Genomic DNA, 14654 nt, shown 5'->3' with positions numbered 1-14654 from the left:
CCAGCCAACAGAGAGGAGAAGATCATGGAGAATCATGTGTTGGAGATTGTCATGGACTAGTCCTGAGTGGGAGGCACATTACTATGGTTAAATTTCCATTTATTAGTACTCAGTTATATGTATACATCTTACTTTAAAGATGTCTGGAAAATACAGCGTAGAGTCCAGGAAAAAAAAATATTTGGGGCTTTGATTACCAGTATAAAGGGGTCGGATATCATTCTTTTGTCAATGTGGAGTTATTGAATATTTTTGAGTTAATAAGGTAAATTTGAACAGTAGTTAAAGTGATGTAATTTGACTTCTATGTATCAAATATATTAGAGGTGGAGGACTAGTGATTTAATTTCTAAAAATGAGGGAAACATGTTGAAATGCAGGGTTTTTAAGAAAGTAACTTCAACAAATCACGGAACACAATAAGACAAAGACCAATGTCTTCTTTTTTTTCCTTTCAAAAACTATTTATTGGGGTGCCTGGCTGGCTTAGTTGGTACAGTAGGTGACTCTTGATTTCAGGGTTATGAGTACAAGCCCCATGTTGGCCCAAAGCTTACTTAAAAGCAACTATTTATTGAATATCTACCCTGTGCCAGAGAATAAGAGATATACTAGGAATGCAGTGGTTTACTTTTCATGCAGTTACTAACAGCTGTAGTCTAGTGGGATGGGGCTGATATAATTTATTGAATTACTAATTCAGTACCAAATTAAATTGTGATCAATATTGTGAAAAGGATAGAAATCTATGAATGAGTGTAACAAACTAGGAAAGGGCTCTCAGAGTAAGTGAAATTTAAATTCTGTGCACGTGCATGTGTGTGTGTGCATGCATGTTTACATGACTCAGAAGAATCAGGTGATGTTGCAGATTAGGAATTCAGGGAAAAAAAGGAGTTTACCCAAGAAAAGTATATCTGATGGATATGATGATAAGTTCAAATATGAAGTTACTAATTTTGAGGATGTTAGCTAATATCCAAGAACATATCTCTATTAGTTAGTTACAAATGAGGAAATGATGGTAGGAATTCAAAGAAAGTCAGATTTATACGTGCAGACAACTTTGGTGCAATACCAATGATTTGGGTGCCACTTTTGACAGGCTCTAGGCCTCACTTGGATCCTGTACAAGCATATTTCTTATACAGTATTATAATTTATGTCTATTTTTGCTTTCAAAAATGTATGTTTCTTTTTCTTAATTTAGGTCTGATGCTGCATCATGATTAAATGTTTAGGTAGTTGAAGTTCCCTCTGGATTATCAGTTCCTTGGGAATGTACATGTTTATTCATCCTTCTCTTCCCATGCTTTGTAAAGAACCCAAAACAGAGCAGGTGCTCAATAAATATTTGATGAATTGGAGAGAATAAAGAAATGAATGATGAATGGGTACTGCGTATGCAGAGATGCACAAGGTTTATGGAGCAGAGAAAACCGAAGAAGGTACCAAATCTTGGAGGCATGAGAAAGCCTCCACGACGTACAGAAAATGCAAAGTGTGGGTGCAGAAAGGTGACGGGGACAAACCAGGACAGATGAATTAGGGCCACACCATGCAAATCCTCTATGGCCTAATAGAGCAATTTAGGCTTTACTCTGGAGGATATAAGAAGTCATCATAATGTTTCAAAATGTGAGTAGCTAAAGAAAAAGATGGAATGTAAGAGTTGAGGACAATTAGTGATTGAGGGAACAAAAAGCTATTTTCACATTTCAGATTAAGAATAGTGATGCTGAACTAAAGCATGTTCTGTACCTCTGTATGCAAACAAAATTACAGTCTCTAGAAGATTCTTTAAAAAACAGAATCTAATAAAGCTGAGGAAATGACTCCAAAAGGCAAAATTACTAATCCTGTTCCTGTGATTAATATGGTGGTCTTTCTTCACATACCTGTGAAACTTTGCAGATAAATTCAAAAAGTATGATTTTAAAAATTTACATATGCTTATATGAGGCAGGAAGAGGCACCATCAAGTTTTGAAAGGAAATCTTATAGGAGATTTTCCAGAGAACTGTGATCAGACTACCCCATTCAGATGTGGTGCTACAGAGTACTGGGTCCCATAGTGGCAACTTTATCTGATGACAACAAGTCAAGATCACAAAAGCAGCCAATACAAAAAAAAAAAAAAAAAAAAGAAAAAAAGAAAAAGAATGGGTGTGCTGTGTTCCAATAAAATATTATTTCCAAAAACTGCTGGTGGGCCAAATTTGGCTTACAAGTCATAGTTTGCCAACCCCTGATCTGGTACCTGATTATTGTAAGAACAATGTGTGAAAAAGGTAGGTCAACATCACAAGGCATAATAAAATTCTTACTAAAGTTATCTCAGAATTCTACTGCATAACATGCTATGCTATTACTAGTAGATTATTATCTGGAACAAGGGGGAAACATGTCAAGGTGGCACAGCAGTTTTCTTTGCAAATGAGACACACATTGAAAATTATTTTTTGATGTTCATAAGGTCAGTAGCCCTCGGAGCCTGATGTTAGGAATCTTAGGGACCTGATATTACTGGAAAATGAGTCCCCTTAAATTACACTAATCTGAAATATCTGCTTCAAAGATCAGTGATTTATTAGAGTATCGGGCTGTCTTCATCAGATCAGGCTGCTATCACAAGATACCAATGAATGGATGGTTTAAACAACAGAAATTTATTATTCGCAGTTCAGGAGACTGAGAAGTCCAAGACCAAGGTGCCGGCTGACTTTGCTCCTAGTGAAGACCCTGTTCCTGGTCCGCACATAGTCATCTTCTCCTTGTAGCTTCACATGGCGAGGAGAGAGAGAAAGGAAGCAAGCCCTCTCTTGTCTCGTCTTCTAAAGATGCTCATCTTATCGTGAGGGCCCCACCCTAACAACCTAATCACTTCTCAAAGTCTCCATCTCTAAATACCATCACATTGGTGATTAAGGGTTCGACATATGAATTTGCAGGGTACATAAACCCAATAGCATAGGTCAAAATAAACTTGGCAACTGAAGTCAAGTCATTGAAAAGTCTTTATAGTTATCTTCTCAGTCACCAGGTCACTTTTAACAGCTCCCTCCCCATGCCAAACTAGGATAGTGTATTGACCATTTAACCCTTTGATGACTGAAGAAATGTTTTATGCCTTTACCTCCTGACTCCATTCTTCCTCTCATACCATGTCCATTGCTTCCTTTCACCCACATGCCACCCCGCTACCAAGACCCTTGATTCTGAAACCTCAAATGGCATTTAAGTTTCACTCCAAAATGAAATTTTTCCAATAAACTTCTTTGTATTCTGTAATTTGAGGTCTTGCCCTTCCTTGCTTATTGTGGAACCCGATCCAAGATCCCAGAATTTCAGCCTAAGCCAGACACTGTTGTCCTCAAAGGGATTCAGATGTTTATGTATGTGTATAGCATTCATTCAAAGAATGGTTTATAATAATTATAAGTAAAATATTGCAATAAAATTATAACAAGAATAATTACATATTTCCTTTGTGTTTAATATGTGTACATGAACCTTGTGGCCATTCTTTTAAAAATAGTTCATGGGGCGCCTGGGTGGCTCAGTCAGTTGAGCACCCGACTTCGGCTCAGGTCATGATCTCATAGTTCGTGAGTTCGAGCCCTGCATCGGGCTCTGTGCTGACAGCTCAGAGCCTGGAGCCTGCTTCTGATTCTGTGTCTCCCTCTCTCGCTGCCCCTCTCCCACTTGTGCTCTGTCTCTCTGTCTCTCAAAAATGAATAAATGTTGAAAAATTTTTTTTTAAATAGTTCTGTTTTGCTTTTCTTATTTTATCCCTTATATTGTGTATTTATGCATATATGCATGTACACAAACACATATTTATATATGTTATATATATACTCTATATAACATTTATATATGTTATATATACTCTATATATATTAGAGTCCCCAAGTCCTCTCTATTTAAGGAGGAAAGTTTACCTTATTTGTGGATATTTTTAAAGAGGCCTCTCCTAAACTCCTCACTTCAACATTTTTATTTCTTTCTTATGAAATCTGGAGTTTTCTGAGAGTTCAGTCAAGGTCATGGAACACTTAATTTTTAATCAGTTATTTAGACCCAAGATTGATAGTTTTCAAAGTCAACTCCTAACACTTCTTCTGGAAGGTGTACCTGTGTTTTCTGCATTTCTTCCCCATCACTCTCTTTTATTATCCTGAAGAGAAAGTATTATTTTTGATTTTATGACAGCTCAGCCGCTTCTATCAAAGAACAATCTTTGTCATTCCTCACTACCTATCTTCTTCTTTGCTGATCTCTTGCTCCCTCTGAACCAGAAACATTCCTTAGATTTATGGACATTTCTGGTACAATGTTCTTTTCATTTTGTTGCTTAGATCTTTACTCATTTTGGTTCTAGTTTCTTTAGCTCCATTTTGGGTTTTTTCCAATCTTCCAGTCTTTGACATTTCAATCTATTAGTCTTCTTTCTGTATGTGCTTTTTATTCACTCATAGACTAGTCTCAGCATTCATTTCTCTTCCTGAGCAGAGAGAATTCTGCCTTTGAACAAATGATGCTTTTCTTCAATGTATTTTTCCCATATAGTCTTCCAACACTAAGTGATTAATTTTTTTGTACTTACTGAGGGCCTACTATGTATCAGGTGATACATATAAACAAGCTTCATTGAGTCTCACAACTATATAATTGATATATTTCTACAGATGGGTGACTAGAGGCTTGGATGGATTAAAGGGTCAACATTTATACAAGTACTGGCTTTATTCTCCAAATATTTACTGAACTGTTTGCAAACTCCAGGCACAGGATCAGATGTTGGGAGTGTAGCAGACTAGAAAACTATTGATATCCACATTCTCATGGAGCATTTTGCAGGACATTATCAGTATATAAGTAAATGTGTAATCAGATATAAAATAACCTAGTATTTTAAACATATACTAGATATATAAATTGTGATATACGTAAGGAAGGGAATGTATATGTGTTTTGATAAGACATAATTGGGGGTGAGGTGGTTGGGATAGGTCTCAGTGAAGAAACAACATGGTAGCAGAAATCTGAGAGGGCAGGACTTAGTTTTTAGAAATGAGACGGGAAGTGTATCCCAGGCCCAGGAATGTGAATAAAGCAAGGACACATGGCAGGAAAGGTTGTAGGTATGTTCAACAAACAAAATATTTCCAATAATGCTAGGGATTAAGCAGCATGAGATGAGATTGAGAGATGGGACGGTCATGCTCCAAAGTATAATTTCTTCCACCTCTCTCCTAGAAGTCATTGGCATTTTCTTGACCCAGCAATTTTGCATTTATTCTATGGCATTTAGTGGCATTTGTTGTTATGTCAACATCGAAATGTCTCAGGACTCAGGCTTGGTTATTCTTACCTAACTATATTCACATTCTTGGTGAATTCACTCTCATGAAGTTTCAAGGCTTCAAATACATATGTATCCCAATGACTTCCAATGCTGCCTATAGCCGGGACCTCTCCTTTGAACTCCAAAACTATATATCCCCATATGTAGACATCTCCACTTGGATGTTTGATAAACATCTCAAACACAACTTCTCAAAAGGCCAATTTCATTAGCAGATTACTTATGGGGTCTGGGATTTTATTTTACCCCCATTCACAAGCCAAGGAGCTAACTCCTTGTTAACTCCGTGTACTATTTCATGGATGCTTCAGAAGACACAAAACTCCTGTTTTGAATTGTTTCTCTTGATCCTAAGTCTTGTGATGTGGAGGAGGCCAGAGAGATGCTATGCATGCAGTGGATTTTCATTGTTACCAAGGGACTCTGAGTTAGCACAATCCACTGCTTGTATAACAAGCAGTAGGCAAGTTTGCTATCTCTCCCTGAAGCAGAGACCTCATCTTTCAAAGTTGCTCTCTCCAAAACACACTCTGAGAAACTGCCCAAGTTAAGAGCAATCGAGGCCTGGTCATTTTTTGACATAACTAGAGAGACAAGTGAGAATTCAAGAAACTCATGGAGGACTGTCTCACACGATCCTTCCATAAAGTGGGTGTGGTTGGCATCACGAAGGCATGTGGAGAGGAGTATGAGTCTAAAAGCTACTACTGTATCCCTTGACAGTAAGGGTAGTTTAGAGGCATTGGGACCTGGTTTAAAAAAGTCAACAAAGAACTTGGTTGGACTTATTTCATCCTCAACCCTGGTGGGCTGATGGCTGCCTGGGCTGGCAAGGCCTAGGTACCTGGGTTGAAGTCTGGGTGTCTCTCACTTGCTTTTCACCATGAACATCCCATAGACTATCTTTAATGAAGCTGTTTCTTTGATGTCTACTTCACCTCACCTCAGCAAGGAGGATAGATACTGTTACCTGGGCCAACATTCCAAGAATATAGATTTCCCCACTCAAAATTTGTTTGCTTTTGAAGTAGCTTCTCATGAGTGGACACTCCTTTGAGGACAGAATGTCTCCCCAATCCAATCAGTTATAATACCAGCTCCACACTCTCTCTTCTTCTGAGAAATGAAACTCTACAGGCCTCTTCATCTTTTGCCCCTCTTAAGATCATCTTGCGAATAAGGCATCCTTTTAGTCATCACTCCAGTTGAGGATTTGATACCCATTTCTACTGTCAAATCATATAAAGATACCCAAGATATGAGTGCCAGCATGGTCTCCTTCTATCTGGCTATGGGCTGAGTTGTGAAGATTCCTAGCTCTGCTTGTGTCTCCTAGTCATGACCTGGCTTACTTCTAGCTTCTTGTAGCTTCTCCACACTCAGAGACTCCATTATCATCCCTGATCCTACCTTGTGAAATGGGCCTGCTAGGTTTCTCCTGCCCCAGGATTCCTACCACACTACAGATGGCTTCCTAATATGCTTGTATTTACTTAATTAGTCTGTTTATAGTTCCTATCACCCACTAGAATCAAAGGTCTCTGGAGGAAAATAGTTTTCTATCTTATATTCACTAATATCTCTAACACTTAGGACAGTGTCTTAAACATAATCAATATTCTTATTACCATGTATAGAATGAATAGATACATGTCACTATTGATTTGTCCATCACTGCCTTCACCACTAGAATGTATTCTCTGTTAGAGTAGGGCACTGGATGATCTTTGTCACTGCTGTATTCCTTATGTCTAAAATAGGAACAAATCACATATTTTTTCATAAATGTATCCTGAATAAATGCACTGAATGGCCAAAGGAAGTGAGTCCTAACTAAGCTATTTCCAGTATAAAGAAATGTAACGGTTAACTTCCACTTAGGTATCTTGCTAATCACTTAAAAAATTAAGTTTACTTTAGATGTGACTCATTTATTGATTCGGCAAGGATTTATTATTTGCAAGCCTGTATTAAGGGTTCATCCCTCAGAAGGTTTAGTGGAATTTGTTAAAAAAAAAAACTAATTCAAAGAATGGCCATTGAATGTGACAGAGACTGCTGGCTATTTGCCAAAACTTGTTTCCTCTTCTTCTGAGGCTCACATGTGCCATTCACTAGCTCTCTGGTTGGTATTTGTGGCACGAGGAGGGTTTTCTGACCGGGGCAGGCAAGCTGAAGGGACATGTGTCCCCTTCAGGCTTGGCCTGTAAAATCTTCCCATGTGCCACTGCATTCCGCTCCCCCCGCCACCGCCCTGGCTACCCAGAAGGGGGCAACCCCCAGGGAAGTTTTGGAAGTTGTACCTGGAAGATAGCAGAGCTCGTTCAGATATTGGCCATGAAAGATTTCGTGGTGCAGAGCTGCCTGGCCAAACTATGCCCCTCTCCCAACTACTCTTAGAATTTATTTTCGGTTCAAGCCATTAGATATTTGGGGGGCATTTTTAAACCCACTTTAGCATACCTTAACTCACTGAATGAAAAGGTTTTTTGGCTTTTGAAAAGGAAACCGTTTTAGGAAGACTTTTCTAAGTAAAATGGTAGCAACACAACATTCAGTACCTCTTGTTTTCCAAGGTCACAGTGAAGGCGAATGCATTAAGGATGATAAAACTTATTCTGTTAGATTTACCCCCACAAGTTATTGGAAGGATTCTCAGACAAATTCTTCATACGGTTTCACTCAAGTTTTTTCTGAAGAATCTCCACAAGTTGCATCTCCCATACATGGGAAACTGTGTTGCTTCTCTCACATGTTGACTCCAGCTTCCTTCCTCTTCCTCTGATTACCACAAGTAGTATTTCCTGGAGGGATCTCTACGAGGACTCTACACAGCAGCTTCCGGCACTTGCATGGAAGACCTTCCACCAGGCACAGTCGGGTGCGTCCAAACCTCTGGAGACAGAGATGTCAACCTGCCTCAGTGGAACAAGCAACTGTGTCACTGGCAGATGTGGAGAGAGGGCAACTCACTCTCTTCTCTGTTGTTTTGCACTTACAGAGCGAAAACAACTTATTAATCTTCTGCTAACATTGTTTCCTACTTTTAATGCTCTCAGACCTGGTCACAAATGTGATTCTTCTTCCTTTGGGGGTGCCGCTAAGGGAACATTAAACCCAATACTCTACTGGAAATCCCCTTTCACACTGATAATTGGGGCTGTGATACCAGTCTAAGCTTTTCTGTCTGTTCCTCTTTGTCCTTCAGAGAATTCTGTCCTCGTTTCTTCATGCAAATAAGTTCCTAGCCAAAAAAGCACACAAGTGCACCAGAAAAAAGCAAAAGTTTGACTCTCTAAACTGAATACAGCTCAAGGCTCAGGTTGAGTCTTGTTACATAAATTAGCCATTGATTTACCGCCAGCACACTGCTTGTCACTAGAACATGTACCAAATGATATATGGAAAGGAATTTATAATGAAACGAAGAACAAAAGTTTTGGGTTTTTGACATTTGTTTAGTTGTCTTGTATCAGGTGTGTGTATCTGAATGTGTTTAAGTGTGTGTGTGTGTGTGTGTGTGTGTGTGAGTTTCTTCAACTTCATTGGAATAATACTATTTACTTTCATTTACTTAAGAGAATTAAAAAATATATATTACTCATTTAATCATGACTAAACAGAAGCCCTTTGTTCATGTTTTCATTTTAAGAAAAATGGCCCGGCAAACTAAAGTTTCTATTAGCCCTGCTTAGATGACTCAATATGATATGTAAGGGGAGAGTATAGATTTTGAATTAGCCATGTGGCCTCAGTGAAGTTAGTAGTGTAGCTTATATAGAACAGAAGTAGAACCACAAAAATGCTCATTTAAGTTCCCTGTTATTAATAGGCAGCCTCTCTGAATTTAGCTTCCTAACTCTTCAATAAGGACACGAGTTTTTTTCAGTCACATTATGAGGCTTAGACATAATGTATGCAAAGTGACAATCTTATTAGGTACTTGGTAAATAAAAATTTATTTTCATGAATAGAGAACAAAGTTGAACTCTGTTTTGGAAAAATGATTTAATAACCCTCTAATTGCTAGTTGAACCCTCTTAAAATGGGGAGAACATTGTAACCTATCCCACAAAGTTGAGATAGGACATGTATCCCACTACACTGTTCTCATAATTAACCAAATTAGATAATCATTAGTATTACTAAAAATTAGATGACTTTTCCAAATGTATGTGAAAAATCTGTCACTCATAGCTTTAAGATCATTTCTAAATGTTTCCCTCTCTTTTCTTTTTACTTTTAAACTAAGTTCTAAATATTGAAGTATCTGTATGCTCAGAGTATTTTTTTGTTTTTAAATCTTTATTTTTAAATAATTTTGGATTTATAAAAAAGTTACAAAATTATAGAATTTCAATATATTATTTACTTAGCTTTCCCTAAAGTAAACACCTTGCATAACCATGGTACACGATCAAAAAAGGAAAATTAACATTGATATACTCCCATTAACTAATCTAAAGACCTGATTTGAATTTCGTGAGTTGTCACATTAATGTTTTTGTTTTTGCTTTCCTCTATTCAATCCAGAACCATTCATTGCATTTAATTGACATGTCTCCTTAATCTCTTCCAATCTGCAAATCTGCAAGAGTTTCTCTCTCTCTCTCTCTCTCTCTCTCTCTGTCATTTATAACCTTAATACTTAAGAAGAGGACTGGTCAAGTTTTGTATAATATCATTTATTTTGTTTGCATGATAATTTCTCATTATTAAACTGGGGTTTTTAGCAAAAATATCACTGAAATGAGTTTTTCTCTCATTACATCACATCAAGAGAAACCTAAGGTCAGTGACTTATAACTGGTGATATTACCTTTGGACAGTTAGTTAGTGCCAAGTTTTTCCCTGATAAAGTTACTAGATTTCCTTCTGTGGTAACAGGCATTTTGTAGGGAGTTACACTGCAGCCATAGAAATATCCTATTCATCACAATTTTGCTCACTAATTTTATTTATTTATTTATTTATTTATTTATTTATTTATTTATTTATTTATATTTTTGAGAGAGAGAGAGAGAACAAGAACGGGGGAGGGACACAGGAAGAAGGAGACACAGAATTTGAAGCAGGCTCCAGGCTCTGAGCTGCCCAATGTGGGGCTCAAACTCATGAACCTTGAGATCTGAGATCGTGACCTGAGCTGAAGTCAGATGCTTAACTGACTGAGCCACCCAGGCACCCCACTCGCTAATGTTAGTTTATCATTGATGATCTTTGTCTTTGGTCATTATACTGTGCTGTTTGCTCAAAAACGAGTTTCTATTTCACACATTTCCTGCTCATTACCTAATTATAATTCTACTGCAAGTATACAAGAACTGACACTACAAAACTAAAAGAAAACATAGGGAAGAAGCTCCTTGACATTGGTCTTGGCAATGATTTCCTAGATATGACAACAAAGCACAAGGAACAAAAGCAAACATTGGCAAGTGGGACTACATCAGACTAAAAAGCTTCTGTGTAGCCAAGGAAACAATTAACACAATGAAAGGAAACTTATGGTCTTAAACTTTTTATCAGTATTTGGAGTCAGTGGAAACATTGCTATGAACCTTCTTTTCAGAACTTTCTTGAAAGTACATCCCACATCTGTGCTACTTCAGTTCTCTTCCCCCACACCTCCTTTCTGCCTCCACTCTCTCCCTGTTAGTAACTGATCTGAATAGTTTCTGGTCATCATTTCCATATTTCTTAGCTACAAATATGAATATGCATATATAACTTATCATATTTCCGTCTTTTTTTACATGAAGTATATTCCAAATAATTTTCACTTTGTTTAACAATATATTCTTGAAATTACTCTTTGATCATAGAAATCTACCTCCTTTTACAGTTCCATTGTACTCAATTATGCATACATCTATAATTCATTGATGTACTCTCCTAGGTATAGATATTTAGGTTGTTTCCAATATTTTACAATTATTAATAATGTGGAAATGAATAACCTTGTGCATATGTATTTTCATATTGTGGCAAATGGAAAAAAAGACAATTAGACCATTTTTTTCTGAGCCATCGATGTGTAAATTACTGTAAATATTATTCAAGGTCATTGTGACTAAGCCTGAAGGCCCACAACTTACTTTATAAAATTTTAATCAAAATTTTGTTTAAGAAATATAACTAACACCTATTCAAATAACTGTTAAATCATTCAATATAATTGTTTTAGCCCTTTCAGGCTGCTATAACAAAGTACCACAGGCTGGGGCGGGGGGGTTATATAAACAACAGGATTTTTTTTTTGCCACAATTTTGGAAGTTAAAAGTCTGAGATTTAGGGTGCCAGCATGGTCGGGTAAAGGCCTTTTTTTAGGTCACAGATTTTTCACTGTGTTTTCACATGGTGAAAGAGGAAAGGATTTCTCTGGGGTCTCTAATCCCATTTATGAGGGCCTCACCCTCATAATCTAAGCATCCCCCCCAAAGCCCCACTTCCTAATACCATCACACTGGGCATTGGGATTTCAACATAGAATTTGGGGGACACAACATTAACTACAGCATTAATCTTTTATCACACTGACACTGTGCCTAGCGTTAGTTCAGGCAGACAGCAAGATCATCTTCCTGTGGGCATATGGAACGTTCATCTAATGTAAATTTATTTATATCACCATTTTTCCTCCATCCTTTACACTTCAATAGGATGTCATATTCCTTAGTTCTTATAATATATGAACTAGTAAATAGATCTGTCTGCTTTTGATGAGCAGCATACCTTCCCAAAGTTTGTAAGAAATACACATTAGGAACAAAAGGCCAACAGTGGTACAGAGTTCAAAAAATTTTTTTAATGTTTTTTTTTTATTTTTGAGACAGAGAGACAGAGCATGAGCAGGGGAGGGGCATAGAGAGAGAGGGAGACACAGAATCCGAAGAAGGCTCCAGGCTCTGAGCTGTCAGTACAGAGCCCGACGCAGGGCTTGAACCCACAAACTGTGAGATCATGACCTGAGCCAAAGTCGGACGCTTAACCGACTGAGCCACCCAGACGCCCCCCAAGAGTTTAATCTAATGCCAAAGTTATGCTGCTAATAAGTGGAGGTGAATTTGAAATCTGACAGTCTGTTTTCTGAATCGACAATATGTTGAGTGGAAGTTATGAATACTGATGGATTTTAAATGATAGAGACAAGCATTTTTGTGTCTGTGTATTTCCTGACACACCAGCTACTGGACCAAAATGAAACCCATCCACCCCCTAACCCTCACAACATGTCTATGAGAAGGGCACAAGATCATGCCACTGCTTCAAATAAACCAACTCGTTAAGTGCAAGAAAATGACAGCACCAGGAACATCATATTCTGCAGACTCTATTCTCAACCTCTAGATTGCCATGGTGATTTCTAGGGCATTACATACATTGATTAAAATCTATAATCATCTTCCTTCACATTTTTTTGTAGCACTTGGTACTAGGCACAACATTTTACATGTTCTTTATAAGTCTGAGAGAAAGGCTGTCCTGTCCAGGTAACTTGGTTTTACCCACAAGAACACGGAATCTCAGAAAGCTATAGTGAAATCCTTAGGGTCACGGGGCAACAAGTTGCGTGCTAGCGTTGAAACCCTGTGTGGAGGAATCCCAATTTCAGAATTTGGGCTTCAAATTCCAAAATCTAAATTCATTGAATTCTTTACCTTTAATGAGTCTGATATCATCTTAAAAAAAAAAAGATTATTCTTAGGTGCGCTTTTGTTATTTGAAATAAAGACACCTGCAGAATATTGGCAGTTATTTCAACACCTCAAGTAAGAATCAAGAGATCCATTCCTGGTCCTGGTTTCGCTAATTACCAGCTATATGACATTTGGAAATCCATTTACACTTTAGTAACTGTTAATTGGAGGCTTGTCTAGCACACACACTTTTTTAGAGATATACAGTGAACTGACAGGCTCATAAAGAGCAGCTGTTCAGACTGCAGGCAATTACCTTTCAAGAAACTCCCAGGGGGAAAAAATCCATATAAGGATTAACCCTCTCATCTAAAAGATACCTAAGGATATGGACCTAAAAAGCACTTTGATTTGCATATTTTTCTCATAGCATTTGGCTTTATCTTTGGCTGATTCTGAATTTCTGCTTGGAGAAAAAAAAAAGCTAAAATTAGGCTCTTAATTTATTCTGCTAGTCACATATGCTCTCTTTCATCTTGCTAACTTGTAATAAGTGGATGTCCTAATCTCATCGTTCATACCCTTTTCTTGTCGGCAGGATTAAAAAAAAAGAAGGAGAAGAAGAAGAAAAAGCAGAATGAGCAATTTGTAGAGAAGAATATAATAAAGTCCTCCAGTCCTCCTAGAAGGAACTTTTTTTGTTAACAAGGCCTTACATTGTCCCACTGAATAATGCAAAATTTGTTTGGTTGTACCCTGCAGGGCTCCCAGGCCCGGAAACCAGGGGCAGCAGCGGCACTGGGTTGGCACAAAGTAGCAGAAATGTCATTTTTTAATTATGTGGTTCTGAGGGGAATCTATTATCCACTGCTGAGATGCTGAAATCAGACAATTTATCTCCGAGGCAGCTCTGTCTACAATCTAGAATATATATCTCTTGTCACTGCAGGAAATAGAACGAAAGGGTGTTTTTATTTCTGGTGCCTTATGTTTATAAATTTATTCTTTTAAGTTTTGCCAGTGAAAGGGAATAACGTCCTAACGTATTGCTCTGCCGTTTCTCCTTCCTGAAGGGTGTTCAACTCACCCAGGCTCGTTTTGCCCTGGCTGGTATCAAACCCTCTAGGCCTCACATTTAGTAAGTCTTTGCACTGCCTCCAACTCCTGTTCCAAATGCCCATTGCCAAGGTAAATAGAAACAAATCTTTAACAAGGACCAAGCGAATCAGAGCCATCCACCTAAATTAATACAAATACAAATTGCTCTTTTGCATTTCAAACGAGATGCTGGAAACTATTTGAAACATACCCTTTCTTCTCTTGTGAGTTATTTTCATTTAAATGTAAACTAATACTTATACCTACCAGCTTGTTCATAATGACTCTTCATTATTTCTGATTTTTTTTCCCTTAAGGTATCAAAGCAAATGAAAGAATTTAGTTCATATTTGTCTACCCCTCCCCCTTTCTTTAAAAAAGCTGCCAAATTCATTACGCTCACTGCTCTGTGTGCATCAGGGCTCCGAGCAATTCACATCTATTAACCATCAGGTACAAGCTAAGTGCTTTTAAAACAAATGCGTGCAGTTTATTTTAAATGAATGTATGCTTTCTATATTTTATAATAGCATCAGGAAATTTG

This window comes from Panthera leo, chromosome B3 (assembly GCF_018350215.1).
Source record: "Panthera leo isolate Ple1 chromosome B3, P.leo_Ple1_pat1.1, whole genome shotgun sequence".
Taxonomy (NCBI): domain Eukaryota; kingdom Metazoa; phylum Chordata; class Mammalia; order Carnivora; family Felidae; genus Panthera; species Panthera leo.
Note: the sequence above shows the minus strand (reverse complement) of the source record.